At 39.6% G+C, this 14226-nt stretch overlaps 1 protein-coding gene and 2 pseudogenes across 1 annotated transcript in view; 2 read left to right on the top strand and 1 right to left on the bottom strand.

The window, feature by feature from the left end:
• LOC115665148 (disease resistance protein L6-like) overlaps positions 1-12246 on the top strand; it is a 47537-nt pseudogene extending 35291 nt beyond the window's left edge.
• The window catches only part of LOC115664895 (uncharacterized protein At4g18490-like), a 31814-nt gene that overhangs the window by 5444 nt on the left and 12144 nt on the right, over positions 1-14226 (bottom strand). The window lies entirely within an intron of this gene.
• LOC115662482 (disease resistance protein L6-like) lies at positions 6118-7738 on the top strand (annotated as a pseudogene).

Below are 14226 nucleotides of genomic sequence, written 5' to 3'. Positions count from 1 at the left end.
TACTCATTAAAACCAAAGGAGAAAGAAAATATTTTCTTGGAATTTCCTTCATCAGGTGATTCTGCTTCATTTCTGTCCATGTTGTTTGGAGATTTCTTAGATCGGCAGGAGAAATCGAGATCTGGCATGTCCACTTTGAATGATGATAACTTGTCAAAGTCAGCATCCAGATTAAAATCGACATCCCTGAAAATGGTTTTTTAACAATCAATCCACAGAAAGCAGAGATATATCCCACTCTCATAACAAGTAAGATTATAACAAGCTTTCATGCATCTTCACCATCATCCACCATTTTAATGATTTTTGTAGTGGTTGAATGATATGTAAAGCATGGCTCACTTATTCGCCACAGGCATTATTCTCCACAAAGAGGTAATAGTACAGGGGTGGATATATGTAACCAACACAAGTATGAAGATAGAATATCAACGTTAGATTCCACATCCATGCCGGCTTATTATCTAACTTCCTATACTTTAAGTTTCACTTACAGTTTATCAAATTTGAATTTCTTTGTCTTGCCTTTGCCAATTGTATCAAAGCTAAAATCCACTGTGTTATCTTCTGCCACAGACAATGACTTCCAGGAGTACTAACTATTGAACACGATATCCAAAAGAGTCATAAGTCAGGCCATACAAAACTAACAATAACAACCTAAACAAATTAATTAGGCTTTGAAATAGAGTAATATGCATCCTTGTGGTACCATTCCACATCTGAAGTGAATTAACTGTATTTTTAGATTTGTCAAGCTTACAGAGTACCTAGTAATGATTTATCTTCTTTCCGCTTCACCACTGCAGTCTCCTTTGGTGATTCGGCCATCTGCAAGGGAAAGAGTGAGGATAGCATAAGAAAAAAGAGAATCTAAATGGCCCTCAGAATTTACAAAAGAAAAGGGAGAATTAATTGCAAAGCCCCTTAGGGTTGGCTATACTACACAGCAATCTCCTCTCTTCGTAAAAGCAACATATCTTTGTTAAAACAGAGCATCTATAACACTTTTGCACTTTATCTTTTGCAGAAGAATATATAAGCTAGCCTAGGAGGGACCTTAGCCGGTCAATTAATGAGAACAACCCACAACTTGACATATAAACAGTTCATACGGGAGCAGCACATACTTATACAAAGTGGTTAGGTGGAGAGTTGCAAGCTTTAAATTTAAAACTGTTGCGACCAAAAACACCCATATATACATGCCACTGCCACATGTTTCTGAAGATTCATTTCTCATCCTTCCACAAATGCAAAGGTAAAGGATCTCCAATTTGAGAGCAGTAACGACCATTTCAAGATTTCTCTGCCTTGATTCAAGTGGGATACGAGTCGCGCATACTTCTAATATGAAATGTCCAAAGGAGTTTGACTAGACCGCAAGTGGATCCACTATGGCAATTGCAAAGGATGAACAAATGCAGTATTAAACAGTTAATACAGGGGGCAAAGCACATGGCCAATCCAGTATAATCTGTGCCAAGAAAAGAACACGGATGCTGATTTAGCATAAGAAACTATAGCATTGAGTTTTAGCAAATGAATCAAGCCAATCTACGTCGATCACGAATAAGTCTTCCGAAATCAAGGCACAACAAAGCGAGATTCCAGAAGGAACTCCTCATCGGAAAATTTCGCATCCCATTGATTTCACCACCGGAAAACTAAAAACTTCGAAACGATCAGCGACCGCCGGAATCACAGAGTGTACGAGGCTACGAAGACGCGACGAACGCCATGACAGAAGAAGATCGACAGATTACAAAAAGCTCAAGGATCGATTCTCATGTCGACACAAGACGAATCGCTCGACCGAGACAACAGAAGGATCTACAGTACCTCGCTTGCGATTGTGACCGACTGGAGTTGAATCTGGTTTTTCAGAGGGTTTTGAATGGCGACTCTATTTATATATAGAGAGAGTGGATTTGAAAGAGGCGGGACGGCAAAGTGATGGAAACTCGACGGAGGTTCGTCGGAGCCGATTTGCCGTGCGTTCGCCGGGAGCTTTCCTCAGGGGACAGAGTAAAATTCCGAGTTTGCCCCTCTAGGGGAAGCAACTGCGCGGAGTGGCTAGGGAAACATTCCAATGGATCCGGATATTTGCATCCGAAAAAAAATGTTTTCCAACAATTACCTGAACCCACTCTTGGGAACCACATGATCAACCACTTTGATAGATTAGGGGCATGTAGACTTTTGGTTACAAACAGTAGACAGGCATTTATCACCACGCCAACAAAATATGAACCGATCTCGAGAAGTTGATAAGAAAATGAATATCTTAAAGCTGGTTTGAGTAGGAATTAAACAAATTGAAAAGAAAATGAATATCTTATTATTATATAAATGAGGATTTTAAAGTTGTGTCGCGTTGACATTTGTCCCGCCTCATCCGATATTGAAATGTGGTTGCCCGCTCTTGAGCGAGCCTATCACCGCAGTTCCATTCGATACGAGTAGGGAAATCCAAGATTAACGATACATATAAGCCCAAGCTCATCCTTCGCAAGCTAATAAAAAAAATTATTTATATTTCTTTGAGGCTCTGCTATACACTTCGCTTCAAAAAGTCGAATGGGACTCTTGAATTTAATGGTGAATGTCTAAGTTTTGTTTATTTTTTTTTAACTTATTTTTACTATTTATACTTCCTTTCTGTGTATAAGTTCATAAAACAATTCTCTTAATTACCCTATCAGATTAATAATGATAGGAAACATTTATTTCTCGGTGCGATCATTTATAATTACGCAAGCAAGAAAATGACCTTGATATATATAAGTTTTTGTTTATTCTACGCGAATTATTTACTATATATCAGTAATTAACATTTGGTATTTTACGTGAAATATTCTCTTAATTTGTAACGCTCAAGTTTTCTAATGTGTAATAAGGAGTTATAAGCAACTGAGTTCATGGCCATGGAAAAAGGTTGTAACCGAGCTTTGACAAGAGCTCGGCCGATGTGTGTGGTATTACACGGCGAGTCTGAGTCCCTTCTTCAACAATCCGCCATTTGTTCTTCCCTTCGAGATAGTCGATAGCCCTTGACTCCGGCTATCCCGATCGTCCTCGTGTTCTCGACCTTGGAGAGCTGAGCGGACATTTCGACCATGTCCTGTGCTGTTGGGCATTCCGAGGGCCGATCCACAGTTCCACAAGTCGTACGCCGAAGAACTGCGGCTCCAGAGACAACACCCTTGGCACGCAGAGCGCTCCCTCATCCTCCAAACGGGCCCAAACCGGGTAGGCCTTCCGCTGCACTCCGTGCGATGTTCGGTTTGGATTTCGGCCGTGCGATTGAGACTCTTACCTGACAAGGGACATTCCCGTTCGAGGCGAGAGTTTCAGAGTCATGAATGCACATTGACCTTCCATTGCTTTTGAAGATACTAGGTGAGTTTAGCTGCAGCCTGTGCAGGGATGTGATCGCGGAGGCAGATTGTTACGTCTCTTTCGACTGCGCTGTCTTTTGGCGCAAGAGGTGCGTCGCTGAGATCATTAAACACCCCTTTCCATCCCCATCGCCCTCGTTCTGGTCGATGGTGATCTCAGAGAAGCGCATCGTAAGGCCTGTCGCTGTTACGAATGTGATTTCTCTACCTTGACCAGAAGTGTGCGATAGGCCTCTGCCTCATAAGCATCTGCTCACGCACTTCCAAGAGGAGATGAGGAGCTGGATTTCGTGCACTGCTTGTCATAATAGCATAAAATCGGGCGAATTTCATGGTTGCGTCAATTTGGTCTTTCTTCCTCCACCAATCCTGCGCCCAAGCGCCCGTGGAGATACGACACTATCTCCATCTAGACCACTCTCTCAAGCTCACTGCTTACATTCGAACCGACAACGTGAGCTACTAGGATTCGCCTGCACGGATTCCGACTGCTCCCAATTGCCCAAGCTGCTCGGATTCTTCTCAGGTGATCGACATCGCCTCCCCCATATGTGCCACCTGCTTGGACTCTGTCAAGGGTTTCTATTACTATCAGCGGACGTGCGCCTTCTATCTAGAGCGAGATTTTCTTCTCAAAACTCTCACATATCATCAGCGAGGAGCGAATGCGACGATTCCGCCTTCCTCACACCCGCATGAAGCTATGCCGTTGCATGCCGAGCATACCTCTTCTCAGTATTGTGAGGCTTGTGGTTGGGCTTGCTTGGGTCCAATCTATTGATACTCTCTGGAAGATTGCGGTTGTCATGTCGTGTCCACAAATTGTGTGCGGAGCTGCCTACGGCATTATCACCCGCAATAGCTGCTCGCTCTTTGCGGCGCAACATCAGAAGAAGACTTGTGTTGCACTTTCTACCCCTGTGACAGGGCAATTGATGGTGGGTTCAGATTTTCCTGCACAGATTCTGAATTCATTTTGCATCCTTCTTGTGCCACGAGGCCGATTCCGAAACATCACTTCCGTGAGCATAGTCTGATCTATCTCGAGGCAGCCTACGGCGTTGGAGGAGAAGGAAAAGCGAACCTGCGATGCAACCCTTGCGCTAGCCGATGTGCCGTGGATGACTACCATTGTCTCGATTGTGATTTCAAACTCCACCCCGATCGCTTTCACCTACCACAGAGTATAAAGAGCAAACATCACCTCGATCCGCTGACCCTCAATGAGTATATCGTGGAAGATGATTCGGGCGAGGACTACTGCGACATCTGCGAGAGAAGGAATCCAGACTTATGGGTTTGCTATTGTGGAGAATGCGAGTTAGCCACTCATGTTAAGTGTGCAATATGTCCTGTAAGTCTGAAGCATAAATTTACAGGAAAAAAATTAATGGTCAAATCAAATGCGAGCTTTATGAATTTGAATAAGCCATGTGTCACATGTAGGTCCAAGGCATATACGCGCGACAAACTTATATTCTTCTTGTTAACAAGGAGTTGCGAGAGTTTTCAGATGAAACTGGATGAGACGGGGGACAAAACGCTCCCTTTATAATACTGCACGAAAAAATTGAACGTGTGAAGGAAGAAGTAGAAACAACGAAGGTGAATTTGAAGGAGTGTCAACTGGAGAAACTGATCTGGACAAAGATTCGGTGCAACTCCAATTTTTCAGGTAGCTAGGAGTCTTAAAGAGTCTTGAGGTTACTCTTGATATGCTTGTCAAGAGACATTTTTATGGGGTAGGTAAGTGTCAGATTAGCAAAATTTCTCACTAATTTCATGAATTGACATGTAACAAGCTCAGGCTAGATTTGCATCAGCCTTTGCAGCACTTATGTAGCACTTTTCAAATAATTTTTTTCATTCTTCATCACGATATTCTAAGACTGCTAACATCCTGGCCACAATCTATTGCTTCATGTTAAAAACGTTAGAACTGCGAAAAGAGAATGGAATTGGGTGCGGTGGCGAGAATGACTGTTTCAACATCGATGATGACAATGATGGTAGTATCTACAAACAAAGGCTTCGCAAAAGATGATCGGGCTCTACATCTTTCTTGTGATTTCAATTGGTCTAAAATTTATCTGATCTAGGTCTGCAAACATTGTTTTGAGAACTTGCCTTCAATAGGTATCGACATTAGCTATGTCACGCTTCGGAGCTTTCTAGGAAGGACACGCAGGTTCAAGGAAGAGTCCCAGAAGCATCTCTCAATTCAAAAGAAACAAAACAAGAACTGATTTTGTACATAAGACGGAGACTTTCTTGTTCTTTTCGACAGGTCAGTCGCTTTTATTAGCCCCAGTATCAAGAAAGGGAGCATCAGAGAGAATAAATAAGATATTTGTGCAAAAGAGCAATGAAAATAGAAAAGTTACAATGTCTTGGAATGGGGTAAATCTACGAATAAAGAAAGCTTGATTACTTGACTTCCGTGCATGTCATGCCAAAATCACGTTCTTTCCGAAACCTTGCACATGGGGCCTGCTACTGCACGCGCGTTTTCACAAGTATTTAGCCACAATCATCGACCTATAGCATTCGATCTCACGGTCTTCGTCGTAAAAAATTACGACTTTCTTTTTCAACCATTTTGTCGTATAGCAATTGGTGGGATTTCCTATAACTACTCCATTATTTCCTGATGACGTGTTGACGCGGGCTCTTTCTCTGTTAAGAACACTGGTCAGAGAGAGAGATCTGCTAAGCTGAGCAAACTACTGCTATGGTGAGCTCAGATGCGGGAACGTCGTCGGGAAGTGAGTATCAAGTGTTCTTGAGTTTCAGAGGACCTGACACTCGTGTTGGATTCACCGACGTCCTCTTTCATAGCTTGACCGATGCCGGAATCTATGTCTTCCGAGACGACGAAGAGCTCCGTGTTGGTGAAAGGATTGATGGATCGCTTTTGCGAGCGATCGATAACTCCAAGATCTACATACCCATCTTCTCTCGCACATACGCTTCAAGCCACTGGTGCCTCCGCGAGCTCGCCCAAATCATGGCAAACATCTCCAAATCAGAAAGTAATAAAGAGATCCTACCTATTTTTTTCGACGTGGAACCCAATGATGTTAAGTTGAAAACTCCGCTATATCGCGATGCCATACTTGCTTTGGAGCGCGAGAAGGGGTTGAGCAAAGAGCAAGGAGATGCTTGGAGAGAGGCTCTCATACAGATTAAAGCGATAAAGGGGTGGCAGGTGAAGTACAAAGGGTAAGCTAGCTGCTTTCAAGATGCTTGAATTCCCAATTTTCCTTCACTTAATCATAGATGTGAAAATTCCTGTATGATTGATAGTGAACCTATGGAACAAGGATATTAATAGCTAGCAAGATAAATTATATTTCATTGTGGGCAGTGGGAGGAAAAAGAATGGAATAATGAAATGGCATGCACATTCCTATCTAATCGTTTAATCTTTCAACACGTTAAACATTTCTCCTCTTGAAGACCAATATTCAACTTCTATAATCGTTGCTCAAACCTAAATCATAAAATGTCAATTTCAAATGCACAAATTTTTGTACATCTATTTTGCATGATCCCAAGATTACTAATCTCATGTTGGTATCAAGTCAAATTTCCGGTCATGACATGGCGCACGCATTGTCAAGTCCGTAAAAAGTATGTTTTTGGAGTGATGTTAATGTTAAATATAGTCTTTTAGAAGATCACTTTAAGATTGTTAAGGTCCCGTTACTCACGAAATCGTTGTGTAGTTTATCCAATGCTTGAATAACATCACTTCTAGCTTGGTAATCGTGATTTCGTATTTTTAGCCCATTAAAACGGTTTTCCATTGTGGCAGCCATGGGAACTAATCAAATTGGTAAGTGGTCGTGGAAAAGTTGAAGACGAAACATAAATTGGTGACCGAACATTTAGTTGGAATCGATGATCAAGTAGCAACAGTAAGCAAATTATTAGACATCAATTTCGATGGTGTGCAACTCATTAAAATTTATGGCATGGGAGGCATCGGTAAAACGACTCTGGCCAAGGTCGTTTTCAACCAACTCTCTTCTCATTTTGGAAAGTGTTGTTGTTTCCTTGAAGATGTTCGAGTGAAGTCATCAAGAGCTGATGGCTTACTTGACTTGCAAAAAAAGTTATTATCCGAAATCGGTTATCCTGCAGGAGCAAGGGGCATTGACGAAATCGATTATGGAATGAGGAGGACTGGAGAAGCACTTTGCAATAAGAAAGTATTCATTGTACTTGATGATGTTGATAACAATGAACAAGTGGAGAAATTAGTATGAAAAATTACTTTCTATTCGGGATCTAGAGTATTGATTACAACTAGAAACAAAGATGTTTTGCAAATCAATAGAGCAAAGTATTGGATTTTAGATTACGAAATGGAGGTGATGAGTACTGATAATGCACTTGAGCTTTTTAGTAGGCATGCGTTTAATAGAGACTCTCCTTTAGATGATTACAATAATCTTTCAGGAGAAATCATACATGCAACTGGGAGACTTCCGTTGGCTCTTGAAGTAATTGGTTCGTATCTCAAACACAAAACACAAGAACTATGGAATGAGACATTGGACAAGTTAAGAAAAGCACCTCATAAGGATGTTTTTGGAAAGTTGAAGATCAGCTATGATTCCTTAAGTTTTGAGCAACAACAAATTTTCCTTGATATTGCATGTTTTTTCATTGGTGAAGATAAGACATGCAATTTACATGTGGAAAGATTGTGAGTTTTTCCCGAATACTGGAATTGCTATCCTCATTAGCATGTCTTTGATAAAGATTGTGGAGAACAATAAGTTTTGGATGCACGATCAACTCAGAGATCTTGGAAGGGAAATTATTCGTCTAGAAAATCCATTAAATCCTGAAGAGCGGAGTAGGATATGGATTCGGGAGGAGGTCCTTGATGCAACAAGAACAAAGGAGGTAAAGCACTTCTAGAGAGAACAAATAGAATTTTCTAACAAAAATTCCTCTACATTGACTTAGGATGCTCTATTTTCTGCTTCTTCTTTTATTATATAATCCTTTTCCTGTATGAAATAGAATACCGACATCACTCAATACCCATTCTCATTTGTAGATAAACAAGAAGGTTCAAGCACTATATCTTGATACATCTGCACGAAGTTCTCATGATGTTGTTGTTCAAAGTAAAGAGATTGGAAGGTTTGAACATCTAAGATTCCTTAAATTATCTCAATTAACCCTTGTTGGCGATACAGTGAATCATCTTACCAAATTAAGATGGATTTCTTTGAGAAGAATCTACAAATGGACCAACATGTACGTAAAGAATGTAGTGGTTCATGAATTTTCAGCGGTTGACCTCTTAGATGATTCGAGATTGCAAAACTTAATTAAGGTGTGTAATATCGTCATTTCTATTCTATTTTTTTAGAAAGTAATACTTGATTCTTCATCTATTAAATATTGCATTCATTTTGACAGATGGCAAGAAAATTGAAAGTTCTTTCACTTGAAAGTTGTGGTAGCATAATCAGAACACCAGATTTCTCTGGATGCCCACATTTAGAGAGGCTTACTTTCGAATGGTGTTCCAATTTGAGGAAAATTGACGGCTCTATTGGGAAGTTGAAGTGTTTGATTGACCTGAAGATTGAAAATTGCCATTCTCTTGAACATTTGCCTGAAGAAATCGGGGACCTCGTGAATCTACAGTACTTCTTTGTAGATTCTTATAAAGTAAAGAAACTCCCAGTTTCCATATGGAAGTTGAAATCATTACGCGAGGTGCACTTTTCGAATAACTCTGATGCATCAGATTCAACAAATTCATGGGACTTACCTAGTGCTATTGGATTGCTTCAGAATCTAGAAGTGCTTCAAGTCAATAGTCACAATTTAAAAGGTCAACTCCCTTCTGGAATTGGAAATTTGCCCATTCTAAGAATCCTAAATCTATCAAATACTTGTGTCAGTGAAGTTCCAAAGACCATTAGCATGCTTCCTTGCTTGGAAAGAATTGAGTTGATGGAATGTAATGAGATTCAAGAGTTGCCGACACTCCCAACAAGTTTAACTCATTTAGGAGTGTCATCTGCATCGTTGCAAGTAGTCCCGGATCTCTCAAACTTGACTAATTTGGTTGAGTTGGATCTAGATGATCGTGGAGGCATAGGAGATAAGCTTTGTACCGGTGAATTATGGTGGATTGGGAGGTTATCCAAACTAACCAAATTGAGCTTCGGAATTCACAATGTCCTTGTTCCTACCGAGCTGGTCACCCTTCATCTGCTAAACGAACTTGCTTTGTTTGGATTGGACCAACAAACCATTCCACAACTTCCCCTATCTCTAGAAAAGCTAAGCCTTGACAATTTCAATTTCATTGTGTCACTCCCTCATAACTTGAAAATTTTGTCATGTTTAGAGATCTATTGCTCTCCAATGCAAGAATTTCAACTCGATGGGCTTCAACTTCCACATCTAAAGGAGTTGCTTGTGCAATACTGTTTAGCCCTCGAGAGATTGAAGCTATCAAGATTGAGGAAGCTGAAAGATGTCAAGGTGGATTATTGTTCAGAGCTAGTTGAGATCCAATTTTCTTGGGTGTTCGAATCACTGGAGGCATTGTCTATGACAGCCGGCGAGTCCTTCAAAAGGCTTGTTTATGAGTCTGCTAATGAGTCAATTAGTTGTGAAGGGAGACTAATTTTTCCATCGAGAGTCTTAAATAAGTTGCGTGCTCTCACACTAGACGATTGCCCTAAGATACTCGACATTCAAGTTGTAGGTACGTCGGAATCGTGGGAACACTTTGAACTATTCAATTGTCCCTCTTTGCAAAGTATTGGTGGTTTATCAAACTTAAAGAACCTGAAGTCTTTATGCATCCAGCAGTGCAATAGGCTACAGGTTGTTGAGGGCATCGACGAGTTGGAGTTTTTAGGCCAATTACTACTTTATAAATGCCTATCATTGGAAAGGTTGATTGATGTATCAACCACCAAACTGCCAAATGATTGCAACGTAAGTATCGCCAGTTGCAGGAGATTGCGTGGGGTTAAGAAAGAATTCGAAGGTTCCGTCGAGTCTTTAAAGCATTATAAGGTGAGCCTGAACCATTCTCTCTTTTTCTTTTCATTTTTATTGATGCAACCATCCACAAGCATGAATTCAACTTTTGGGTAGATTGTAATAATTGTGAGAAATAAAAAAAAAAAAAACAAACAAACATGAATTAAATTTGGTCTTGCTTATTTTAAAACCCAGTCCATCTAAGTTTGTTTTAATTTCTGCTGGTGTTCTCATTTTCTTTTCTTTCTTTTATTGTATATGAGAAAGTTCTATATGTGCAGCAAGCCTACAGGGACTTGTAAGAAAACAGATTACATGGTCCACCTATCCACTAATCAAGTGACTTATGTCCACGATGGAATTGAGTGTTACTTGAATTTGCATGTGGTTGGGGTCGGCCAAGTAGGATGTGTTCCAAAAGCATCTAAAAAGGACCTTTTAAGATTTTTCATTCTAAAACAGAGCAATGAAAATCTAATTGGTGGGTGATGTATTTCTGCGTTCTCCCCTGTTTTTGACAGTTTGATAAAAGCCACTTCAAACATAAACTACAGCAGTTGATCTTCAGACATTTATTAATTTAGTCGTGAAGCATATCATTTCAAGTAGAGAGGAAGTCAATTTCTGCTGCTCATTTAACTTTTGATGCGTAGTTTGAATCTTGGTTTTAACTTCTACTGTTATTTAGTCGATTGTGTACTTAAAAACTTCCTAATACAGCTGGAATACGAACAAAATATCTAGCCCCCCATCATTTTCCGATATTAACATATTGTTTTCCTCTCTTAGAAGCTTATATCTGAGGCATATAAAGTGTCAAACCCGTAAAAAAATCTTACGGAGGAGGGAAGGCTTTGCAAATTCACATAGATGAAATTTCACTAACCTGCTTCCATAACTACGCTACACAGAAAGGGGGGAAAAAGGATGAGGGAAGGCTTTGTCTACTTAATTTATAACTAGCCCCCAGTCATTTTCTAGTAATAACATATTGTTTCTTTCTCTTAGAAGGTTATTTCTAAGGCAGATAAAGCGTCAAACCCACAAAATATCTTACTGATCTCATAGACCGAGTCGGGTATGAGTCAGAGACCTGGTGGATGGCTTCAATGTGAAATTGTTTGCATTTGGTGATATGAAAAATCGAACTCGTGTGATGTGCATAATCCGAATACACAATTTTCCTTCATCATTAGTCGAATCCCACATAATTTACGATATTTTTTTGTATGATATTATTTCCTCTCATGTATAGATACTTTCTCATACCACAATCTCAATATAAATCTATATACACACGCATCAATATCTTTTAAAGAATTTAGAACAGCTTGTATCTATTTTTTTTGTACACAGTATACATTGACAAAATCATTAAACACGAGACAGTAGCTGTGTATTGCTAGTTGAAACTTTCAAGCGAAGAATGGTTGTGATTTTATTTTTCAGGAATCATGCTTTGATTGGATTTGGACATGTTTTGGAGGCTTGTGGAATATTGTAGAAGACTGGGGTTCTGATATTTGGGAAGATGATGATTTTTCGGAAGATGATGATTTTTCGGACGCAGGGACGAACTAGCATATCAGTTTAGTGGGGTCATGCACTGAAGAGTGAAGAAAGTTTCTAAGAATGATTTTAAATAACAGGACATCAAGTTAGGATGCAGGTGAGACCTCATCATTTTTAAGCTAGATAGACGAATCACACTTGTGGCAGATTTAAGAGACATGCTGTTCTTCACATCAACATTTCTGATCCTTGAATCCTTGTAAGATTCGTCACTTGAATTAGTTGCTTCAAGATTGTTGCATATCTTTTCGACTAGTTTTGACAACTCATTCAAATTGCCCGTCTTTCATGGAGAACTGCAAAAGTTTAGTACAAGCAGATTAAGCATATGCTAAATAATGTTGTGTCAAAGGCCTAACCCAATATATGAATTCTACTTGTTAGAGCTGGCAATCCCTCTAAGACAGGATATGACATAACAAGAATAGCATCATACGTACAACAAATATGACATGATATTGATACATCTTTTCTGTGATCGGGAGTTCCTTCGATCTTAAGAGTGAGTATTATTTCAAATAATATCACTCTTCCATTTCATTTGCCTCAAAAGGTTCAACTCAAACATGCATACATCAGGCTGGAGCAGATTGTGAACCTTACTTCCAGGCTTGTCGCCTTCTAGCAGTTTAATTCAGTCAAATGTTACCAGAGACAAAGATGTCAATATCCTCTTTAAAGCATGTACTAGGGTGAATTTAACATGAACTTTCCTGGAAAATTATAATGGAAGAAATCAGACTTGAGACACAATTGCAAGTTAAACTTTATAATTTCAGCTGAAAAGGCTATAATTTCACCAACAAGAAGCAAATGATGGAGAACATCAAAAGAATTTTCACAAGTATAAACATTTGTGTTGATCAAACTTGTAACATACAGAAACTAGGAGAGTGTCCAATGTCTCAACGCAAACTATGATTTACAATCGAACAAAAAATATCTCTATTTTACCCTAAGTGAAAGTCAATTGGATAGCAGAGGCGTGATAACCAGGGCACCTTTAAATGGAAAGAAGGTAAAAAATTTGAACTTTTTTTCCCTCTGGGGAGAGGGGTTGGCTGTGGGAAGCACATAACTCACTGTCAACTACTTTTAACTGAAGTACGTGGGAAAAAGAAAGTAGTAGAATTTGAACAAAAATTCATTCAGCTCTAAAATTACAACTTGATTGGATACATATGCCTCACCCCAGGTTGAGAAGTGGTGCTCACACTGATATGGCTTCCGGTCAAAGGAGATTGACTTTTTGTGTGCTCCCTTGCAAGTGAATTTAGACCAACGAGCGACTTTCCCCGAACTTGAGAATCTTTGGCATAGTCTCCCAACCTGTTGAAGATTGCATAAACCACGTGATGTCATAAAGCACAGAATGTCCTATCAAAGAAACTAGAATAAAATGGAAAATCTTAACCTGGTTTCATTTTGATGTGCAGAAGCAAGTCTTTTGCTGCTAATTTGAGTAAACTTTCTCCCAGTTGATGGTTCTCGAGAAGACTGACTCTCAATTTCCTCTGATCTCTTTAAAAACTTTGAGTGGGCTTGTCAAGGCTCTCTACAGGTAAAGAAAGAGGACATTATATAAGCTGCAGGCTCTCTGCTTGGGACATTTACATAGTAGTAAGTGAGCTACGAAATGCAAAAATGTCATGCTGTTGATCCACCAATTTTTTAACTGAATTCTGAAAAATACCATTAAATGCATCAACATGATAGTGAGAACTCAATGAATGAGTACATCAAACTGATCCTCAGGAGAACGTGCATTTCTGTCCTTGAAACATTGAGCTACAGATGCATATGCTTTCTGAATTTTCATAAAATCAACTATCAAGAGTCCATGTTTCTTATAAGGAGACATTAATGACTAATTGCTGTAATTTACCATGGCTGACACTTGCCCATCTCATTTTAATATAAATCTCTGCCTTCTCATTCCGTAAATCACTTAAAAGTAAGCAATAAAATATGGGTCAACCTAAAAGCAGTCATTTCACCGTCATGCAGTACGTTACTTGGGACAGGCTTGGCCTCTTCGTTATCAGCCTTAGTGGTATTCGAAGTATCAAGAAAAGGTTTATTGCTTTCATTTGCCTCGCCTTCTGCTCCTGGAAAATGTGGCACAGTTGAACCTTCTGAGGTATATGTTGCCACAAGAATATGTGGCTTCCCCTACCATTTCTTCCCTATTACTCTGCTCTTCACCCAAAGTGGAATTCAA

Source organism: Syzygium oleosum, unplaced genomic scaffold (genome assembly GCF_021117445.2).
Source record: "Syzygium oleosum isolate NSW1041296 unplaced genomic scaffold, Sole_v2.1 Sole_v2.18, whole genome shotgun sequence".
Classification (NCBI taxonomy): domain Eukaryota; kingdom Viridiplantae; phylum Streptophyta; class Magnoliopsida; order Myrtales; family Myrtaceae; genus Syzygium; species Syzygium oleosum.
Note: the sequence above shows the minus strand (reverse complement) of the source record. Positions and strands in the feature narration are given on the sequence as shown.